The 22,575-nt window shown below is 36.4% G+C and overlaps 1 protein-coding gene across 2 annotated transcripts in view; it reads right to left on the reverse strand.

The window, feature by feature from the left end:
* Positions 1 to 22,575, reverse strand: part of SYT1 (synaptotagmin 1) — a 270,201-nt gene that overhangs the window by 166,274 nt on the left and 81,352 nt on the right. The gene's annotated exons all lie outside the window — the stretch shown is intronic.

Consider the following 22,575-nt stretch of genomic DNA (forward strand, 5'->3'; position numbering starts at 1 on the left):
TCCCAGCTCTTACAATTCTTGTTCTCACCTTGTCGTGGACAAAGATAAGGCTACACGATGTTTTGCCCTCTTGACTTAAAAGACAAAAAGGCCAAAATGGTGGCTGCAGTTTCAGCAATGACAACTGCTTTGATTTCTGTCCAAGCCTACTAATCACAAGCAGATTATAATGGTAGAGATGTTTTCTTCATTAAGAAAAAGAAACTTATAATCAATAAACAGTTACTGCAATACAGTAAGAAGAAAAAAGGAATAAAATAAGATATTATTATTTGTTTTCAAGTTTTATCTAGTTTCAGCTCTTTCCCTGCCAGGTGTGATGCCAACTTTTAAACAGGAAAATATAATAAAACATGGCATACAGGACAGTGTAATATATAACAAATGTAACAAAAGACGGCCAATTAATTTAACACACAGAAAAGCATATGTGCACATACTGCTGCTGTTTCTTACATGGGAAATATAAAGCTCCTGGCAACATTACTTACTACAAAATTCATGGAGCCAAACTTGCTAAGGATGTCATACATATGTAGATATAGCAACACATATTTCAAATAACTTGTTCAACAATAATAGATCCCATCAATTGAGAAGTAAGTTTATAAACAAATTGTATGACTGGCTTTTTGTTTTGTGTCTGTTGTACCCACATCTGTTGTCTTAGGCTGTGTTTACCTTAGGTGTAAAATGGCATACGTTGATACGGACCAGTGTTCCTTGCAACCTTGCAGCATGTCATCTTTTATTACCAAGGTCAAAGAAAAATTTTATACTTATTTCTATGTCTATCGTGACTACCATAAGTAAATATATTAAAATATGTTAAACTGTATGCAGATGCAGACATTCTTAAATTTAAATGATAGAAAAAACCACTGAAGAAAAAAAAAGGATATTTCAATGGAATTCTAATTCTAACAATAGTCTTGATTAAAAGTGTGATGAGAATAAAACTTTAACCTCACAATGGGATTGCACAAGAGCTGAATGATCAATAATGGGAGATTGTTACACAGTCATGTTCCTAGGTTTCTATGAGATTTTTCACCCAAGTTTCACTAATGTTACTGTATTTGACTGATTGCAATTTTCTCCATTTCTAAGTTTTGTTCCTGAAAGCAACATTTTGCTCCGTTCATCTTAGCAAGTGACACTATGTTCCTTGGCATATTAAAAAGTCATGTTGCCTGTCTCTCTTGGTTGATCACATCAAGGTTGATTTTTGGTAGGATTTAATATTCAATTAGATTGGCAGTTACATCCATATTTAAATTTGAAATAAACTTCTGAAAAATAAATACCACTATGGAAAAAAAGCCAAATTACATTTCACGTCTTCCCTCAGCACATCACATCCTGCCCTCACCCTCTGTACAGAAGTAATAGAAAGGCCTACAGTTTGCTTTTCATCCCTTACTGGTATCTACCTGGTCTCCTAAATGGACTATGTTTGAAATTCTACCAAAATGCTTTGTGAAGTAACCCAGCACTGACTTCCCAGATGACAAACCTGCCCATCACTGTTGCTTGCTATTCATCCTGACAGTCTGAAGAGCTTTCCTGTGGTTTTAAAATAAGCAGAGCAACACAGGATTACTTCATACTGCTTGAAACAGATTTTCACCCTTTCTGCAAGCAGTGCTGCTCACGTCTCACACAAGACAGCTACTCAAGCACATTCAAGGGCATTCCCCAAGAAACAATATGCTAATAACCTATCTCCAGCTAAGCTGGGTCCTGGTGCACATCCAAATGCAACTAAAAAGGAAACTAAAACTGATGATACAGACTGTATAATGAACATATAATGAACTATAGTGGCAACGTAAAATATTATTACCATATAATAATATAACACATATACATATGCAAAACTATATTCACTGATGACTAAGTAAAATTCTGTTGAAGAACACAAACCTTTACTACAATATTGGATTAACTACAATATTAGTCCAGATCTGATTTCAGTCCACTCATTTCTTATGCACAACTTCTGTTTAACTTATAGAACTTAGAGTTTTACCATTTTAGTATAAAAAAGACATAAAAACTACACATTACTAATTTTATTATAGACTTGCAGCAAATTCGCAATTGCCCAGTATTTATACTAGGGTAAAGCATCAGCCTACTTTTGGCTGGTTTTATTCTCTTCTGAAGCTTGTCTCTATGTGCCATATTTAAGCTCACCTGTATTTTATATTAACACTTATTGAACACTCTTGCAGTAGTATGAATATGCACAAACACAAGGAAGAGTAAAATAAGGTACTTTATAACGGAAAAAAGTCAACCAATTATTTTCTTCAGGAAGCTACACATTCCTGTGTGCAGGGATAAAAAAATCTAAGCTCTAGGACTAGCAAATCACAAAAGACAAGGGTAGAAAAGTACACTGCACTGTAATGATGCAGTAGAGAATTTCTGGAAACTGAGCCTGTTCCTTCACTGATGCAGCACAGATCATTTGCACACAAAGCACTTACCCTGTGGTCAAACCTAAAAAATTTACTCTCTAACTAGCAATCCCACAGCTGACACTGGAACAAGGAGCAATTATTTTCCTCTAGTAAAAACTACAGCTGTGTCTTTTACTGACTTTATAATTTTCAAGACATCTGGTTACAAATGCCAAAAGAAAATTAATTATTGCTAGAAGGAAATATGTTGAATCTACTGGGGTGCCTGTCTTGACCTCTACTGTTTAAGCGCGTAGTACGAAAACTGTGGCTCTGTGGTTTAAGAAAATGGAAGGGGAGGCAAACACTGCATTGAGAGGATATATATTTCAGAAGGTAAGATGTGGTTTCAGAGAAAAGGGCATGGTTTTGGATATACAAGATCAAAATTGGGGAAGGAGGGCATGTAAGGAACTGACCTGATTTAAGGGCTTACTGATATAGAAAAGAGAATGGTTTGCCTTCATTCTTCCTTATTCTTTCCCAATTCCTGGCTTTGTCATTTCACAAACTCTTTCCAGTCTTCTCTGTGTTCAGGGACTCCTGCTGTGAAATAATTCTACTTATTAGTAGAATTATTAGCTGTACTTATTAGTACAGCTCTAAACTATCCACCTTCTTCTGCTATGTTATCTTTTTGCTAGATTAGTAAAATATATTGGCTCACAGGAAGTCCTAGAGTTTTGAGAACTGGTGAGCACATAGATAGGGAAACTAGATTCTCCTGACTTTGGTGGCAGGGAACTGTTGGACTAAAGACAGAAACAATGAGGGACAAATAAATAGGCAAAAAACACTAAGTATCAACTAACATTAATAACTTTTGTATCTACTGGCAAACATTTGGCAGAGGGAGGGATGGGGAGATGCTTCTTTTTTGTTCTGGTAACATTACACAGTGATGTAAAAGATGTCTTAGGATTTTGTGTACTTTTGATTCATGCCCTGGAAACCCCCATGCCCATTACACCATGGATACCTGTGCGGAGTTAACCTGAGCTCTCTATATGCATGTAATTCTTAGCAATTCCACATCACTTCTTTAGGAAAACTGATACTGGCTTGGACCACCCTGTCAGACTACAAACATGAGGTACAAACACAATGAAGTCTCTTTCCCCCCTTTTTATTCATACAGGAAGGAGAGTGAAATGCTAGGAGAACCCAGATACAAAGTGGCACAGAGCCATGTATTCCCAGGGCTGGGCTGACACTTGGGTTACAGTGAGCTAAGATGTCATGACACTGCATTGGGACTTGTCACATGGTGATGAAATGTAGAAGGCAAACATGGCCATTTTACACAAGAGCAGCATGCTGCAGGTTGCTGTCTGCCACTGCATTTGAAAGGAGAACTCTGTGTTTATTCTCACCGCTACTTTCACACCACAGCTGAAATTTTGTACCAATCAACACTGCCACGATACTTTCTTATCACTCAAGCAAAACATCTACCACTGTGAATCAAAGATGTAACTCAGATTGTAGTTTCCAGTGTTCAGTGTTTTCTGTTCTCTTTTTTGCCTTTACTACTCACTCTCTTTTATTATTTTCAGTTAGCCTTTTCCCACAAATTCTCTCATTTTCAATAAAACTTAAAATTAGCAGCTACTTACTACAGTAATTACTTTTTACAATTAATTAATACAATGAAGCAATATGATAAAGAACTTCTTAATTATTTGAATAGGACAGATACCACAAAAGTTGGGGGCTCTTTTCTGAAGTATACTGCAGTTCAAGTGAACAAAGCAGTCTCTGTACCACGTATTTATAGATAAAACATGCATTGTGGGGAGTCAGGAAGTCATTCAGTATCTCCTACAGATAGAAAAGCAGAGAAGAGTGGAGATGAGGTCACTTGACCACATTTGCCCCATAACAAGAATAGACGCAATTGAACTTGGCCCTCCATAACTTTGTGATTCAGAGAGCTTCAGAAAAGGGATTTTTTTTTTTTTTAGTTAGGGTGGTGATACAAGTAAGTTTGTTGTTAACCAAAACACTGTTTTGGCTTCATATTTGCTGTATAATAGATGGCTCAACCATTCCAGTAGCTTCAAATTATAGTCTATGGCAAAGATTTCGGTGTTTTAGCAACAGTTATCACAAGACCATGAAAACTTATTGTTTTCTTCCATAGGGTTTTATATACCTAAGATATCCATTATATCCTCTTAAATGCTTTGTCATAGGCTATATGCTCAGACAGAGCTTTTGTGAGCATCAATGAAAAAAACTACAGTACCTGAAAAGAAAATGCAACAGATTCACAGCTCCATGGGCTCTATTACAATTCATCATGGGTTTTTGTAGTTCCTGTGCCAGACCAGCAGTTCTGACTGGTGATGCTAAAAGTAAACCCCTACCCTTTTCTCTCTCAGCTAGCAAACACTAGGAAATGGAATCAGGACAAAACCATCAAAAGTACTGTTACTTTACACTTTATCTGACTCCTTCACAAAAGAAGCACCAATAAGAGCTAAAGAACCTGGAGGAAGTCTTGCATGCTGAGGCAATAAGTATCAAATTCTGATTGCCACTCATATCATGCTATTTTGGCCCACAGAGAATCTGTTAGCTACTCAGAGGCTAGGTTAGGTGAAATTTTTACCATGCTACAAACATTTGTATATTGATTTGCATCCTTTTTTTTTTTAAACAGTCAGAGATCACTGTTTGAAATGTTCAACTATACATATGTCTTCTGAACCTGAAATCAAGGAGAGAATATTCAGTAATAATAATGACAATAAAAAACTTCAGAGTTTGCAGAAATATCTCTTCTTAGACATTATCTTGTTGTTTACTGTTATTTTCAGGTTCTTCTTTACTTTAGTGCTCCTTCCTCATTAAGTTCCTGTTCAGTAAACAGAATACACAGGGTAGAAAAAGATACCAGTGTTCTCACACATCTACATAAGCAATTTTTATAACTGATGCAGAAACTGCCCAAGCATAAGGTCCACCTTCTGGAGTAGTCTAAGAGAGCTGAAAACCAACCAGATGTGGACAAGTGTGAATTCCCTTCACATTCCTCATTCTCATATTGCTCCCACCTGTTGGTATCAGCAGAGCAGCCAAGCAAACTTCACACCAGCTTGCACATTTGTGATGGTGTTATGGCCAGGTGGCATGAATTTGTACAGTTCCCCTGATGTTTGGACCTAATCTTTGCTTCAGCATAGCTTTGGTCTGCCACCAGAGCCAGAATGCTGTCATTACATCAGTGACATGAGTACAGCAAAGTCCTAACTGTGGCATGTTTTTACACAAAAAAAAGTTAACTCAGATAATAAAAAGTAAAATTCTATTAATGATAATAAAGTGTGCTCACCTGATGGATTTTATTGCCTCAAGGCCAACACTAATCTAATTAGTATGACACATTAATACTAACAGTCATTTAACTACTCTTTCTTACTTTAGAGCCAAGAAAGTGAGTAGAAAAATAAAATACATACAAATTTGACAAATTCTTGAATCTTTTCTTACTTCAGCGCATTTACTCACCACAATCTTTTTGAGATCATGCTCGCTTAACCACTTGAATAATTCTTACTAAGATTTAAAATGGGACAGGGGAAAAGAAAATCCCTAAAAAAATACTAACTCATACCTTGTAATATATTCTGATTCATTTAGAAGGTACTGCAATATAAACACACAGACACAATCAAGTATTACATTGTAAATATCTGTTTTTCTCACAGGGTAAATTAAACAAAATAAATATTTGAGTAAAAGATTATTTTTTAAACAGAGGAGATATATGTACTCTGTAGTTGAAGTCTCTAGCTTAAAGCAAATGGTTGCAAATCTCTGTACCATGAACAATAAAATGTAATTTGTTCTTAAGGCTGCTGTGAGTTCTCTATCTTTCTGTGTTTATGCATGTGTTTTCAGAGATCTATGCAGATACTTGCAATGGTACTATTTAAAACTCATTTGCAGAGAAAAAGTATACTATTAGCCTAAAAAGGAAAAACCATTAAAATATTTCATTTCAACTAAAATATGCTTATTCTGAGAATCTAAAATATTTCTGTGAGAGATATAAAATGTGTTCAGTTTTGCTTTTCATAACACTTTTAACTTTATTTTTACACTGTAAGAACTCATAAAAACTTTTAACAGTAACACTGGAAGTGATGTAAGTAGCAATGACTGCAAATATCATACTATAGTGCTGCAAGCTGGTAACTGTACAGAGAAGTTAATATCAACTGGGTCTTGCAAAATGACCAAGTATTCCCTACATAGTACATGGAAAGGTTTGATGGGAGGTCACCTGCAAAGTTGGAGAGATATTCACTGATAGTAAACTAAACTTAACTAAACTAAACTTAATGGAACAAGCATTCTGTGAGGTGGTACTGATATTCGTAAAACCTTCTTCAAGAGTAAGCAGACCTTTTCACATTGTTACTTAGATTTAAATTTCTTACTTGTCTTATTCTTGGCTCTGAAAGTAAATTGTTGAAATTAAAATACTGTGTTTATTGTCAGTGCCAAAACATCATGATTTTTCAGTATTATTCTTGTGATCAAGAGTCAGTTGGAAGGTATCACCACCCTGTGGGTCAGTGAGTATGTATAGAAGCCTATTCTAGCTCAACACCATGTGTTCTGAGACCCGATTACAGCCACACATTACTGTCAGTGCAACTCAAAGCCATACCTGCTTTGCTGACACACAGGTATTAGAAGGCCAGAAGGGATGACTGTTATCATGCAGTCTGTCCTGCTGTATAACAAAGAGCTTGGGAAATCCCTGAAAAAATTCCTATTTGTTGCAGAGATTCTGTCTTCAAAAATTATGACTGATTTATGAACTGTTTCAAAGAATTCACCATTTCTGTGTTCAGGTGCCACCACGGTTCTTTATTTATTATATGAATTCATCCACTTCCAATTGCTAATGTGTTAACATCTTTGTCTGCTAGGTTTTAAGGCTCGTTTTCAGTTTTCTGTTCTCCATGTATACAATTATAGACTAATATCAAGACTTTCTGTAACGATTTTGGTTTCAAAGTGAATTGAATAAAACTCATCAAGATAATATATCACTATTCAGAACATTTTCTAAGAAGTCTTGTAGCACTTCAAGGCTTCAGGTTTCCAACCTCTTTCCTGAACGGTGGGAAATAGGATTAGGTTTTGTATTCTCTAACTGCTCAGAGCAGGGAAATAAAATGATCTCCTTAGTTTTATTCTATATTGCCCTGTTTACACGTTCCACTATTACATTAACTTTTGTTGGCTGCTGTTCTGGATGAAAAACTTCAGTTATATCCATTATTATTACCCATTAGGGCACCTAAATGCTTTTCCTGGGTAGCATCCCTCCTTCTGTAACTTGAGCTGCCTTTCCTGTTATATCTTAACAGCTGTGCTTATAAAACATATTGTTTGCCTCAGCAGAGTTCAATCCTTTATTATTCAAGTCCCACACCTGCATTTCCATTACTTTGCCTCAGACTGATGTCAGACTGACAGGCTTATAATTACCCAGGTTATCTCAGCCATTTAAAAAAAAAAATGTTAGTATGACCTTAATTCCCACAAGCTTTTGGAACATCATCCCCAGTGTTCCAGGCTATAATGAAAATCGATATTAAAAATCCAGAGAGTTCTTCTGACAATCCTTTGAAAATATTTAGATATCTGTTACCTCAGTGTACTGACTTAAGATTTCCGGCATTAGTAGCCTTAGTGACTGTTGGAGTAGAAAGAATTTCATAATCACAATACACTATGAGTATGGCAACCTGCTTATCCTCACATATAGAACAGAAGTATTTATGAACACTCCTGGCTTCAGCTCCAATTTAACTGCTATAGATTCATTATTCACTCAATCAGAGCCATCAATTCTACAAAGCTTAGTGTCCTTTAGAAATGGGGCCAAAGCAGATCAAACTTAGAAAACTCTAAACATGTATGTGGACATGTATGTGTAAGTGATAACATGTAAGTGGCAGGGGTTAGCCACAGAAAAACATAATTAAAGATACTTTTAAGAGAGAAGGAAGTCTATAATAAGAAGACTCATTGTGACAAAAATCAGTAACCAAGAAACTTTTCCTCAAAAACTCTGAAGTTCAGAGTGCTCATTCTTTATGTCTGCAAAATATTACACTCTTCTTTCCCAAGAGCTAAACTCCTGCCTAATTATGTACAAAAGCAAAAAGAGCAAATACTTTGAGATTCTACCTAGTAGAATGGCAGTAAATTTATTGCAAAGTTACAAGTGAGTGAATTTCATAGAAGGTTCAAAATATCTTATACTGGGCCTTTAACACTGAGAAATGGTAAGTAAAGGGGTCCCAGAGGTACTTCTAAACTCAACAAACTCTTTGCAATACACAGCTGGAGAGACTTTCTTAAAAATACAACTCTTTACATAAAAATCCATTCATCTTTCCTGTTTATAAATTCAAAATGCATGAACAGTCAGGTTAAAGCTTTTATAACAGAGATGCAGTACCACTAACTACAAAGGAATTAACTACCTTTGTAAGGAATTGGTGATATTCACAAGTGGTAGGGATGTTTAACAGGAAGATCTTTCGACTAATACCAGGCCCAAGATGTACAGCAAGAATGGAAAAGTTATCAACTATATATTTTAATTTTTTTAATACAAATGGTAAATAATTCATTTAAACTGGGGGGCAAATAAACAATCATTCCACAGAAAAAGTAGTTGTAATAGGCTGATTCTATAGTGTTCAAAAATATTTGTAATGGAGCCTGAGATCCCTCAATTTTCACTGAAAGTGTCAGCAAAAGAGATTCCTATCCTGGTTGCACCATTAGACCCACGCATGCAAGTGCAAAGCTGTATCTTTAAGAACAAAGTACTATTCTGCTACAGGTATTTTCAAGCACCTGACCTCAGTATTCCCTGAAAATCAAACACAGAGCATCTACAACCTCTATATATCAACTCAGTCATTTTCACTGACATTATTTTCTAACCTTTTGCTTGATACTATTCCATTTGAATACAAAAATATTTAAACTGCTTGAATTAACTATTTTTTTACTACTTGCAGTTCTGATAATATCGAAAAATGATACTGCCTGCCTGCCTTTAAATTTTGTCCTCTCAGTTATTATGTAGTAACAGACCACTAACAACAGCAAACTTGCTAATAGAATCACCAGCAACAAACAAAAAGAATATAAGATTTAGAGAACTATTCCAGTTCCCAGTCTATTCATCTGATGATGCGTTCTTTTTGAACTTTAAGTTGCTAACCTTTTAATGTCACAGCGAGAGTGAGTGTCAACCGTGACTGATGAGGTAGACACATCAGTAAACGCCTTTTCTAGGTGCACCTGCATGCACCTGGCTTTGACTGACACAATGTTCCTTTGAAGGGATGTTCCACAGAAAGATGTTCCCAAATAAAAGCACTCAGAAGATGCCACAGCTAGCAGTAGTTGAAACCAAACCAGGACAGATGTGGGGAGTATTTTACATTGACTAAGAATATCATGCAGAAAAAAAAAGTAAAAAAAAGTGTTAACACCAGGAGACTAACACTCAAAAAAGTGACAGTTTGCTCTTTTCACATTTTAGCTAGATTTGTCTTATACTAATATCCAAAACTTATTTTTCTTTTTGCATAGGAAAAAACAGGAATTTATGAAAAATTAACTGTGTGTTACAAAGTCTTCAAGGAAATTATGTCCTTCAAGGAAAAAAGTAGAGAAACCCCAAATATTTTTTTTTAATGAAAGAACTTAAACTTTGAATTAGATTCCATCAAATTTTCTTAAACCCAAATACTTTTATGTGAATATTTACACTTGAATTATCAAACTAAAAAGCCATTTAGTTAATGTATCCATAGGAATGCACTAAGAGAATGGGTGAGTGAGTAGTGCAGTAAAACACTAGGAGAGAGCTGGCCCATGTTGACTACAGTAAGATTATGGTAAGAACTGCTGGAGAAGAGAAATACCAGGGTAAGACACAACCTAAAGAGGCAGGCAGGAGTGTGTACGTCAGTAAATAACTTGTGTGAACACACAGCTGCAAGTGAATACATGTTGGGAAGACAGTGAAGACCGTGCTGCGGTAGAAACATGGATGTGAGATCTAGCTCTTCAATTAGAACGAAAGTGCTGATATATACAATGTCGTTTTCTATTGTCCTGAAAAATTAAAAGTATATTTTCATTTTTAGTTTTCACTAACAGCAACATTTATGCATATATTTCCTCTGAATAATTACCCCAACTTCGTATAGGTTACACTGAGACTTAAGTTTGCAATGAGAAATTCATCAATATTCAACATATAACACATGCACCCTGAATCTGTTTTTTAATCAGTTGACATTAGTTTTCATTCTGTGCTAGATCAGCAGATTATATATTTTCTAGTCACACTTGACTCTTTGATAGGATTATTTTTGTATGTAGATTAAATCTTAAAACATATCCTTTGTAGTATTTGAGCTAAATTTCCTTGCTAGGTATTGGAAGCATAACTAAGTACATAAAAATAAAACAGTAAGTAAAGGAGGACAAGACATGGGCAGGGAAAATCAAATCTATTTCTTAAATTTTGCTGCACATGTCACACGAAGTCTATCTATATACTTTACTCCAAATATATACTGTTTGAGAAATATTGATCCTGCTGACGTCACTGTCAAATGTCCTGATGAATTCAAGGCCATAATATGCAATACGTTGATGAATTTACAGAGAAAATTTAATAGTATCTGCAATGCTATTCTTTAGAAGATGATGCTTCCTGTGACAGCCTCATGACAAAGGACTAAACATAGGTCAGACTCCCTGTTTAGCATTTCATGTTTTAAAAAGTATTCTCTAATCATTAAGATCATTTAATCTCTTCAAAGCCAAACACCGCTCAAAAGAGGGGTGTGTTTCCTCTCATGATCTGGAAAGAAAAGTAATTGCTTGCTATTAGATGTTAGCTAGAGACACAGGAAGCAACAACAGTTAATGAAAGGTTTTTCACATTGGACAACCACCTAAAAATGATGAATAAGTGTATAAAACAAAAACAGGACTTAGACGAAAAGAGAAGAGTTCATTACTGGATATTTTAGCATGTCTACTATCTTTGTAAATTCTCTCTCTTCTCAAGTGCCAAGAGTTCTTTAATAATCAAAAATATTTAAATAACTTTTCACACAAAAAAGACTTGTTTATCCATCACTTCAAAATTTCCTGTCTTACACAGAAGATAAAGCCTTCTGCAAAGGTTTTGGATGAGTATGCCCTAGTTATTTATACACAACCACATGTACCCAAGGAAGAACATAAATGTATTTTGCAAGTTACAATGTGATAAATGGTAGATTTATAGGAACTGGTGCACTGCAAACTGGCTGAGTGCTCTGAACATAAAGTGAGAGACATAATTATTATTGCTATAAATACTTTGCACCGTAAAATCATACTGTACTTTATGTGGCAATACAGAACAAATAATACAAAAATTGTCTCTGTTTCTGGCCCAACTTAAAATGTAATAACTTCTGAATGATCCCGACAGAAGCTGAACTGCACAAGCATCACTTTCAGTTTTTACAGGACCCAAAATCCATTGCCTTATCACAGTTGCAATAGAGAAAACAGCATTATCTAATTTCCTAATTAAATCATCCAGATCTCTTTCTTGAAAAGTGAAATGTTTAAGGCTCAGTTATAAGCTATATTCTTTCTTTCATCCATCAAACTCTACAAGATGCTTTGTACTTCATGCCTTTAAAGAAAAGTAGAGATGCAGCTCCTGTGTGCCTGACTTCTCTGGGACTTGAGAAAAACTACTTTGGTGAAGGCTAAAAAGTAAGTGTCTGAAATATTCCAGCGTCATAGTTAAGCATCTGAGGGTACCAGTACCCTCAGAAAAATTAGCTGGTAAGACAAATGTATACACCAGGGAGATAAAGACTTCCGGTGTATTAAGTTCATCTGTTCATTCCATAAATGTATGATTGTTCTCTACTTATCCTTTTTTACTGTTTCTTAGGCATACTGAGTTCACACAGCTCTCAGCAGGTTCAGAGGGAGCTTCAAGGTAGTTACGTTGGTAAAGCTCAACTTAGAATTTGAGTGTCTAAAGGGCTCAAAATTCTACTTCAAAGGTATCTTTCAAAAACCATAGTTAAATGTATCTGTTCCACTTTTTCTATTATTTGTGTAACAATAATACTGACTCACATTTACAAATGCCTTTGGGATCTCCACATGAAAGACACTATTCAATTACTCTCATGAAATCATTGTTAAAAATGAGATTCTCTATTATGCCCATTTTCTAATCAGCTGAAGAACAACAAGTTCAAAAGTTCACCTTGATTAATAATCTGCTTAGGAAATTTAAAACAGAAGGCAGAAAAGAGGCAGGAGAAAGATGTCCTGAAAAAAATCCAGTGATAACTAAACAAAGGGAGAAGAGCAAGTAAAATTAAAGAGACTGTAAAATGACTCTGAGAAGGCAAGAGAAAAAAATCAAATTGATTGATTTCACAGAGTACTAGCAACACTGGCTTTGTCTTTATTCCTACTATCATACATCATACACAATTCCTAATTTTTTTAAATTATTTAATGAACTTCCCTTATCAAAATTCCACAGAGAAGAAAAGGCTGAGAAACCAAATGATTTGTGAACCCTGGCTGCCCACAAAATACTTTGAAAGGTTAATTTAAGAAATGCCAGATTGTAGAAGGTTTTTTCTCTAATTATTATATTGATCTAATATAGATATAAAGCCATCCCTTCCGGCTCACAGCTTTGCAGTAACCAGTACAATCACTTCCCATGAAAAACAAGAGTAAGGTCATCTTGCACATACCATAGAGCTGGACTTCTTGTTGATACCAAAATCCATATAGTTATGTTTTAAAGTTACTTTTAATTGTCTTTATTTGAAATTTCCACTACAAAACACATTAAATGGATATGATTTAAAGAAATTCTTATGCACTAGTTTTTAGGAAATAGATTTCTGTGATCCAAGTACTAATCTTCATCAAACATCTAATGAAATTTTTAAGAACGTTTCCTTATAAGATCTATTTTCTTTAAGTAACAACTTCACTTGGTTTGGCAAAAAACCCAAGGAGTTAATGTTTACACCAGATGAGGGAGTCATATGTCAGGATTTATACTTTTCAGATAGTTTCACATATTCTTTTTTCAAAACAACATACAACCACGGGGCAAAAGTGTGTCTGACCCATTCATTGAACCATCTGCTTAAGTGAAGACAAATATCTTCTTTTCCTCTTGACGAAAACCCTATACACTGCTTAATGGGGAAAACCAGATAACTATAAAAATAAAATCTTAAAAAAATATATAAATCTTTAACTATAAATACAAATATAAACAGTTTCAATTCATTACCAATGCACATACAACTCCACCAAATTATTTCATGTTTCCACTCCTGTGAACTATTTGTGCATTTTCCTTAAGCATTTTGAGTTTCAGATATGACTTATATTTCCAAGAGATGTACACAGCAAGCTGCATTGTAGGCTCATCTGCCCTAATTTAATTGACAGACACTATGTTCCTTTATAGTCAACAGCAAGAAATAGCTCCCTTAGAAGATGAGTCATCCTATCCTATAATAGAGGTTGAATTAAAATAAGATTAATTGCCTATGCACTGGCTGCAAAAACAGCTCAGGTCTGTATGGTAAACTTACACACCCAACTAATAGGTATCTACAACTGGACAAAGTGAATCCCAGTCCTTAGTTCTCAAATCATTAAATTAAGAGGAGAGAGTTCAATAACTAAAAAAAGTATACTGCAAATGATCAGCTTATCCTGCCCTAGTAATTTTTTTCCAGTTTCAGCAACAGTATTAATCCATTTCACTGGCACTGCTGACTACAGTTTTCACCTTCACACTTCACATATTAAAATATGTCAAGCCAGCACTGCTGTCTGATCTCTTCCATATTTCAGAAGTGTTGTGCGGTGCAAGAGAAGCTAACCTATGGAAACACAAAGGCTGAAAACACATTGCAAAAGCATTGTACAGGTGCATGAATGTTCTAGAAAGTGATGCTTTTGGAGAAGGGGCAGAATATATTGCACTGACAATGTAAGTTTCAGATCTCTCAGAAATATACAGCAGTAATACTACTTGTAAAAGAACTCATTCATATTGGGTAAGAATTTCTGAGGTGAGCTGACAGTACATCCAGGCAAGGTAAATAGAGAACACATAATACAAAGTCACACATCAACACGGGATGCTCACACTTGGCTATTTTACACATAACACATATTTGGGGAATTGACAACCACGTGCAGTCAAAGATGCAGATTTGGCAGACAAAGCATAATTATCTGTTCTATTAATCTGGTCCTGTGTGTGCTTTAAATCAGGAAGTGAAAAGTGAAAACTGCAGCAAAACATGTAGGAATTTTGTCTAAGGAAAGTGAAACAAAAACTTTAGAATTTGACCTTTACATGTTAGCCTTTAGCTTCAAGCCTTTGCAATTATTGTTAATTGCTTTCATCGTGCATTATTGCTTGCATTGTGCAATTGCACTTGCAGTGCAATTCAACAGGAAAGGAATTATGGTTCTTTTTTAAAATAAAAGAGGTAAAAATATTTGGTATATAAACAGCCAACCTACCACTATACTGCAAGTATCTGGCAGAAAAAAAAGTGGCTTATTTCAGTGCAAGTTTAAAAGTTCTTCAGCTAAACTGATGCAATTGCCAATTCTTTTTATTTCATTCTTCTTAGAAAGTAGTAGTTGCTTAGAAGTGTGATAATATTTAATCTTATTAGGCTGTTTTGCATTTGTTCAGATGAAACAGCAGGTGAGAATACAAGGAGTATAATGTGATAATACAAATATGGAGTTAAATGGATTGATGGAATTTTTTTTTTCAACAAATTGTATTAATAGAAAAAGTCAGAACAAGACTTAACTATCATGTTGATTCCAAGTTTTTCACAGAAACTTTGGCTGATTTTTCTTTGAGGCTGTACTAACTTTTGAATTTCCAAGATACAAGTTTAAGGCTAAAAATTGACTGAGGGATTGAAATTTGTCCAGTAAAGTTAATTGGTGAGACCTCTTCCACTGTCATCAGGCTGTGAAGTGGCAACAAACACACTTTTGAACCATTTCATCCACATTCTCAACTGGCAAAGGCAGTAATACTGTATGTTCAAGAAATACATTCCTTATTTCACTCTCAATGCCCTATCTGCATAATCCCCTATAACCTTGGGCATGGGCACCCCCTGACAAGCTCATCCAGAGCTGTGTGGGGAGGGATCTGCTCAGAGGCAAGTGCGTGCACCTTAGACGTGCTGAGCTGTAAAAAGGCAGAACTAAGCCTACCCTGCTGTGCAGCTGGTGGAAAGAAATAACTTTTTTGCTTCAAGTCTGATGGTAGCAGAGACCAAAAAGTAAAATGTGCCTGGAGACCACTACTCAGAATTAACGTAAGGAAGAAACTGGCAGCAGGAGATTAAAGTGATAATTATTGGATATTTGATTCAGCAAACCATGATGTGCTTAGACCATGAGGTTGGTGACAGAAACACAGCATATGAAAGGAAATAGTACATGCATGGGATCACGCGATATGTTAAAAATATAATCTGAAGATCTCAAAAGTAACAGCCTTCCAACAAGTGTGACAACTGTTTGGAGGAACAGCCTCACAAGAGAAAACATGGAGACTCACTCATTCATGAGATTAGGTCCATGACTTCCCTGATATGGCCATGGTGTGGACTACAGATAGCACCCAACTGTAGCACACTCTGACTTAGAGATGTCTGTTTGTGCGTTATATGTGTCATTATTTGTAATTCTTGTTGTTCAGGTAGAGTTTCTTTCAGCATTATTGCTTTACATTCTTTGCATCAGTCTTCACTGACAAGACCAATCCTCAGGAGTCTTTGATCCAGTACACCAGGGTAAAGGAATGTTGGAAAGAATCCTTTCTCTTGGTCAAGGAGGACTGGGTTAAAGAAAATCTAGGCAAACTGGACATTCACAAGTCCATGGGCCTTGATGGGATGTATCCATGATTATTGAGAGAGCTGGCGGACACCATAGCTAGGTTGCTCACAATCATCTTTGAAAGATCGTGGCAATTAGGCTGAGGACTAGAAGAAAGCAAATGTCACTTCAGTCATCAAAAAGGACAAGACAGAAGACCCAGGGAACTACTGGGCAGTCAGCCTCACCTCAATCCCTGGAAAAGTGATGGTGTACCTCATTCTATGAAAAGAAGGTGATCAGGATTAGTCAGCATGAATTCACTAAAGGTAAACCATGCTTCACCAACCTGATCATCTTCTGTGATGAATCAACTACCTGGATGGATGAAGGGACAGCAGTGGGTATTGTTTACGTCGACATCAGCAAAGTTCTCTGTCTCTCACAACCACTTTAGAAAGTTGGACTGTATGAGTGGACAGTGAGGTGGATTGAGAACTGGTTGAACATCATATCCCAGAGGGTTGCAATCAGTCTAGTTGGAGGCCTGTCACTAGTGGTGTCCCCCAAGATTCAATAGTGGGCTCAGTATCGTTTAACTTATTCACCAATGACTTGGATGAAGGGGTAGAAGCCTCCTCAGCAAGTTCACCGATGACACAAAGCTGGGAAGAGTGGCTGATACCCCAGAGTGCTGTGCAGCCCTTCAGAAGGACCTCAACAAGTTGGAGAGATGGGCAGAGAAGAACCTTCTGAAAATCAACAAAGGAAAGTGCAGGGTCCTGCACCTGGGAAGGAACAACCCCAAGCACCAGTACAGGTTGGGGCCTGACCTGATGGAAAGCAGCTCTGCAGAGAAGGACCTGGGGGTCCTGGTGGACAACAAGCTGTCCCTGAGCCAGCAGTGTGTCCTCATGGCCAAGAAGGCCAATGGTATCCTGGGTTGCATTAGAAAAAGCATTTCCAGCAGGTCAAGGAAGATGATCCTGCCCCTCTGCTCAGCCCTAGTGAGGACAAATCTGGAGCACTCTGTCCAGTTCAGGGCTCCTCAGAGACATGGAGTTTCTGGAACAGGCCCAGTAGAGTGTAACAAAGATAAATAAGGGACTGAAGCATCTCTCTTGTAAGGAAAGGCTTGGAGAACTGGGCCTGTTCAGCCTCTACAACTGAGAGGGGACCTCATCAATATCTATAAGTATCTGAAGGGAGGGTGTCAAGAGGATGGATCCAGGCTCTTCTCAGGGCTGCCAAGCAATGGAGCAAGAGGCAACAGGCAGAAACTGATGCACAGGAAGTTCCAGCTGAATATGAGAAGAACTTTACTGTGCAGGTGACTGCACACTGGAACAGATTGCCCAGAGAGGTTGTGGAGTCTCCCTCATTGGAGATATTTAAAAATCATCTGGGCACAAACCTGTGCCATGTGCTCTGGGATGACCCCGCCTGAGCAGGGAGGTTGGATGACCCACTGTAGTTCCTTCCAACCTTACCCATTCTGTGATTCAGTACTTTGGGATATCATTCTCTTATTAATATTAGTTAATAAAACAAATATTTCAATTAAGAGTGGCATGGCCTCACCCACACAGTTCACTATGACAATATAAGGTGTATCATGCGTGGGTGGTAGACACTGAAGAAGGTCGAGAGCTGCAAAACTGTGCCTGTGTGCCTCATGTAGCCTGACCCCCACAGTGCCCCAGGGCAGCTACAGTCTGCTAGCCATCACTGTCACTGCCTCACGGGGCACTCGTGAACCTGGCACACAGGTTACAATCCAAACTATCATTTTTAAGTACAACCACAATAGGTAAACAAAAAAAAAACATTTCCCCTTTTGTTTGGAAAAATACTTGCATTTGAGAAAAGGAGGAAAGGACAATACTGCAGAAAGGAAGAAAGTGGCTTCAACCTGTGATAAAATATCTCCTGTTTCACACTTGCAATGGAGACACTTTCCTGCTTTCTCGGAACAATTTCTTTCTTGTCTAGGTCTGATACATTGAAAAGTAAAACCTTTTCAGAAACTAGCAGTGGGCTAACTAGTGAGGTGAGGGAGATTGCCTACATATACACTAAGAATAGGGTAAAAAACATAACTGTATATGATAGATTCCTTTATAACCTCTTGCAGGATGCAGAAGAGTCAATCAGAACAGAAGGGTCTTTGAAAATGTGACTACTGTACCAGCTCAGTACATGAAGATTGTGTGCCTCACCTAATACAAGTTAACAACAAGGTGAGGAAAAATCCTTCATTACAATGATGAAAATGAATGACTAAGCCATTGATTAGTTTGTACAAACCTATTTGTGCTCTAATGACACATTTGTATCAAAAGGTGTTTGTGCTACAGAAGCCTCATTTCAGTTATAACTAGGCAGTTCAAATAAAGTGGAAAACAGCACTGATGGTATGTAAATTAACCACTTACTAAGAGTCCTCTACTGCAGCAGTCAAACACCCCTAAAGGTGCCAAGTGAATCTATCATGCAATGACAAAAAGTAGTTCTTATTATCCAACGAATTTCTAACCTAATATTACTGAAAATTAAGGTGGCAGGAAATTTAAAGTTTTTTAGAATACCCCTAGAACTGAAAGATCCAGCCCACTAGGAAAAATGTTTTCCTCGAATTGGTTGTTAGTAGTCTCATTCTTTTCAAAATGAGAAATGACTGTAATATGCACATGATATTAGGAGCTACAGCAAGTTTGTACAGATTTTCCTTGAATGTCATATTTGCTTTTGGACTTACTGCAGAACAAAGGTGCAAACCCACTTTTGTCTCCAGTACATTTTTTTTTCTTTTGGTATTGAAATATAGCTAGATAAAGATGATGATGATGTTTGTTCACAATCCCACTGAAGTTCATTCCTCTTTTTACTTCTGTTGATGCTTTTGAAAAAGTCTGAAGAAATTCTTTTTGTCTAATTTATATGCCCTTCCTATGCCTGCATACTGCCAGTTTAGATACGTCACCTGTAATAACAATGAAAAATTGCTGTGTGCCTCATGCTCTGTTTTCTTCATCTTGCTTCAGCTACTGCAAGGGAGTTCACTTGTGAATAGTAACAAATCTAATGTAGCCTTACTAAGTCACAGTTTTTTCATCTTAATAGCTATTCCACACAGCCCAGAAAACTCATTAATGGAAAGGCTCTCAAGTCTAGTTCATGTCTTTTATAGGAATGAACTAGATTACCAAAGCGAACACATTTCTTAAAAAGATAGACAGCTTAAAGACATCCTCAACTACAATTGTCAGTACTACACAATTATTGACACAAGCAGTACCTTTGTGCTGCTTCTTGTAGTATCCTGAAGAATCCAATGTGCTTAACAATGACACACAGAGAAATTTAAACCAAAGACAAGTAGTAATGTTCGGTTTGAAGGGCATCTCGGATACTCATATTCAAGAGGCAGCAGTATATTCTTTCATTTATCATTCTGACAAGTGACACTAGTTAGACTGACATCCAGAAGGCATGAGCAACTTAACATGTCATCATTTAAATTCTAAGTTAACTAAGGAAGCAGCAGCTCCTGCTTCCTTCCATCCTGAGACAAAAATTGTGTTTCACTAATGCAAACCTCAGGATACTAACAGCAAAAGCTAGGTCTAGCCTCTGAGGTCAAAGTTACCTGTGTATGTCAAAAGTAACAACGGAATATCTGAAGCCCTTTAATTGTAGATTCTTCAGAGAAACGAAAAAGAAAAAATGAGAAGAGTATAGCCAGATACTGGAGGAAAGGAGGTGATTACCATAAGAAACATGTTTTCTGGGGGTGACTACAGAGAATCAATGCTTTATGCTTTTTTTTCCTCATCTTTGCTGAAGATGAAAAGTAGAAATATGCTCTGAATACACTAAGGAACGAGACAATTTATTTCACTATAATCTTCTGACACTTGTCCACTTCCAAAGCATATCCACTTCTGGTATTGTAGAAGCAAGTCTTTAAAAGCAAGCCAGTGCTGGACATAGCAGGACAGCTTATGTTACTGAAGCAGCACCAAGACAAACCAAAGCCAAAGTAGGTTTGGATAGAAAAGAGTGAGGACTATGGACATACAGAAATATACATAAACAGAAAAACTATACCCCACATTATGAACTATCGGTGGCTAAAATAACCACAGAATTTTGTCATGGATGACGACAAATAAGCCAAATCCTATTCTTACAAAGCCTTACAGTAAATAAATTATTATTTTCAAAGAAGCCAAAACGACTTAAATATACAATAGAAGAGTCTTTCTTAATCTTTCTAAACTTTGGATGCCTAGTCATCTCAAGGGATCTTTACAGTCAGTGGACTACAAAGTTGGTATTGACTGTATTGGGTGAACCTGTTGAGTTCTACAGCATAGCCTTCTCAAAGTAGATATCAATTGCAGACATGCTACTGAAGTGCCCGCTTCTCTCCACTGACGATGAAGAAACTATGGGTGACTAAATCATATATGTATACCATGTATCGAAAAATGCCTGCCTTACAGTCCACAACTGTGAACCCTCATGAAGTCGTACCCTGTTGCTTCTGTACACACAGTGAGTTTTAGGATGGAGTAAAACCCTGTTTTCCACTCAATCCAAACTGAACAATGATAAGCCTGAACTTTTTAAAGAGTTTAGATGCCTTAAGTTTTCATTTTCATATCTTCCTGCATTCCAATCAAAAGAAAAAAAAAGGAAAAGTAATAAGAGAATGATAATTCTGACTTTGTTTCAGGATTTTAAATGAAATTTGCCTTTCTGGTCAGAAATTGAGGCTCTACCTAGGGAAAAGAGTTTATAGTTTTAGTTTGTGACAGAAACATTTATTAAAGAGATCCCTCACAGCTGTAAAGGGCGAAGTATCATCTGTCAACCACAACTTTCAGTAGCGTAGTGTGGAAAAGCTTCCTAATGAGAGCTTTAAATCCTATCACCACATACTAACCAGTATTTTCATACCAGCACTGGTAATAATTCACTAAGTTAACAATCAAGTAAACCAAAAAATATTTCAGGTGCTTAATCCCTCCTTATAGATAGCCATAATCCTCCACAAGTAGCAATGGCTTACTGACTGTAATAAAAGTACAGTATTTAATTGCTATTCCATAGACAGAAGCACTACAATGATGAATACAGATCATGGTCATAATTACTTTGAGTAGCCAGCTTAACTATTAAAATACACAACACATAATAAGAAACCCTTTTACTGAAGAAGTTTCTTATGAGGATATGCTTAACAAGTAGTTTTAGTACTCTCCTGATTTCTGCTTAAACTGAGAATGATGAAATAATCATTCAGAATAGAAAAACTACTCTGTACTGTTATCCTCATGTATTCAGAAGCTACAAATCCCAAAATCACGAGACTGGCTTAATGACCTTTTTTTTTTAAGGGTAACTATGTGATCATTTTCTACATATTAGGATTTTGACCTGTAAAAAAACCAGACCTAAATTTTTGTTTCCTTTTTTTCCCAGAGAGAACCAGAAAATTATATTAAAGAGAGAATTGATTCTCATGTAAGCAATTTAATTCCAGACAGGAAGGCTTTAAAAACCTTCTCACCCAAATATTGAGAGGTTTATACAAACGACATATGCTTGGTTTCTGCAAACAATGACCATTTTAAATTGCTCTGCATTTGATGAGAAATAGTATCTTCTCTATTTACTTGTGATTAAGAATTAGTTTCATTTTTTTTCTCTTGTGTTAACTAAACTCCTAACTGCAAAAGTAACCATAATTCAATACAACATCTGGAGAAATGGGTTGGGATTTTTTTAGTATGTTTAGTTAAGTAAAGGAAAAAATCTTCAAATTCTGCAGACAGAGGAAACTTCATTAGCTTTTTTTAAAAAAAAAAAAAACAAAAACATGTTTTGGTAATGAAACAAACAAAATCTCCCACAAATTTAATTTTAATATTGCAATTTTTTACTTGATCCACATGCAAGTATGGTGTTTTTTTGTAAGCCTCCCAAACATTAGTCTATCAACAAAGAAATATCATCTTCTTTGCTTGCCAGAATTAACCTTGAACTCTCTGCAGATTTAATTTTGAATATATCCCTTCCTTGTATACCCAGATGTGCCATTTTGACTTTG

The sequence above is a fragment of the Manacus vitellinus genome, unplaced genomic scaffold (assembly GCF_001715985.3).
Source record: "Manacus vitellinus isolate BGI_N305 unplaced genomic scaffold, ASM171598v3 scaffold_5_pilon, whole genome shotgun sequence".
Taxonomy (NCBI): Eukaryota; Metazoa; Chordata; class Aves; order Passeriformes; family Pipridae; genus Manacus; species Manacus vitellinus.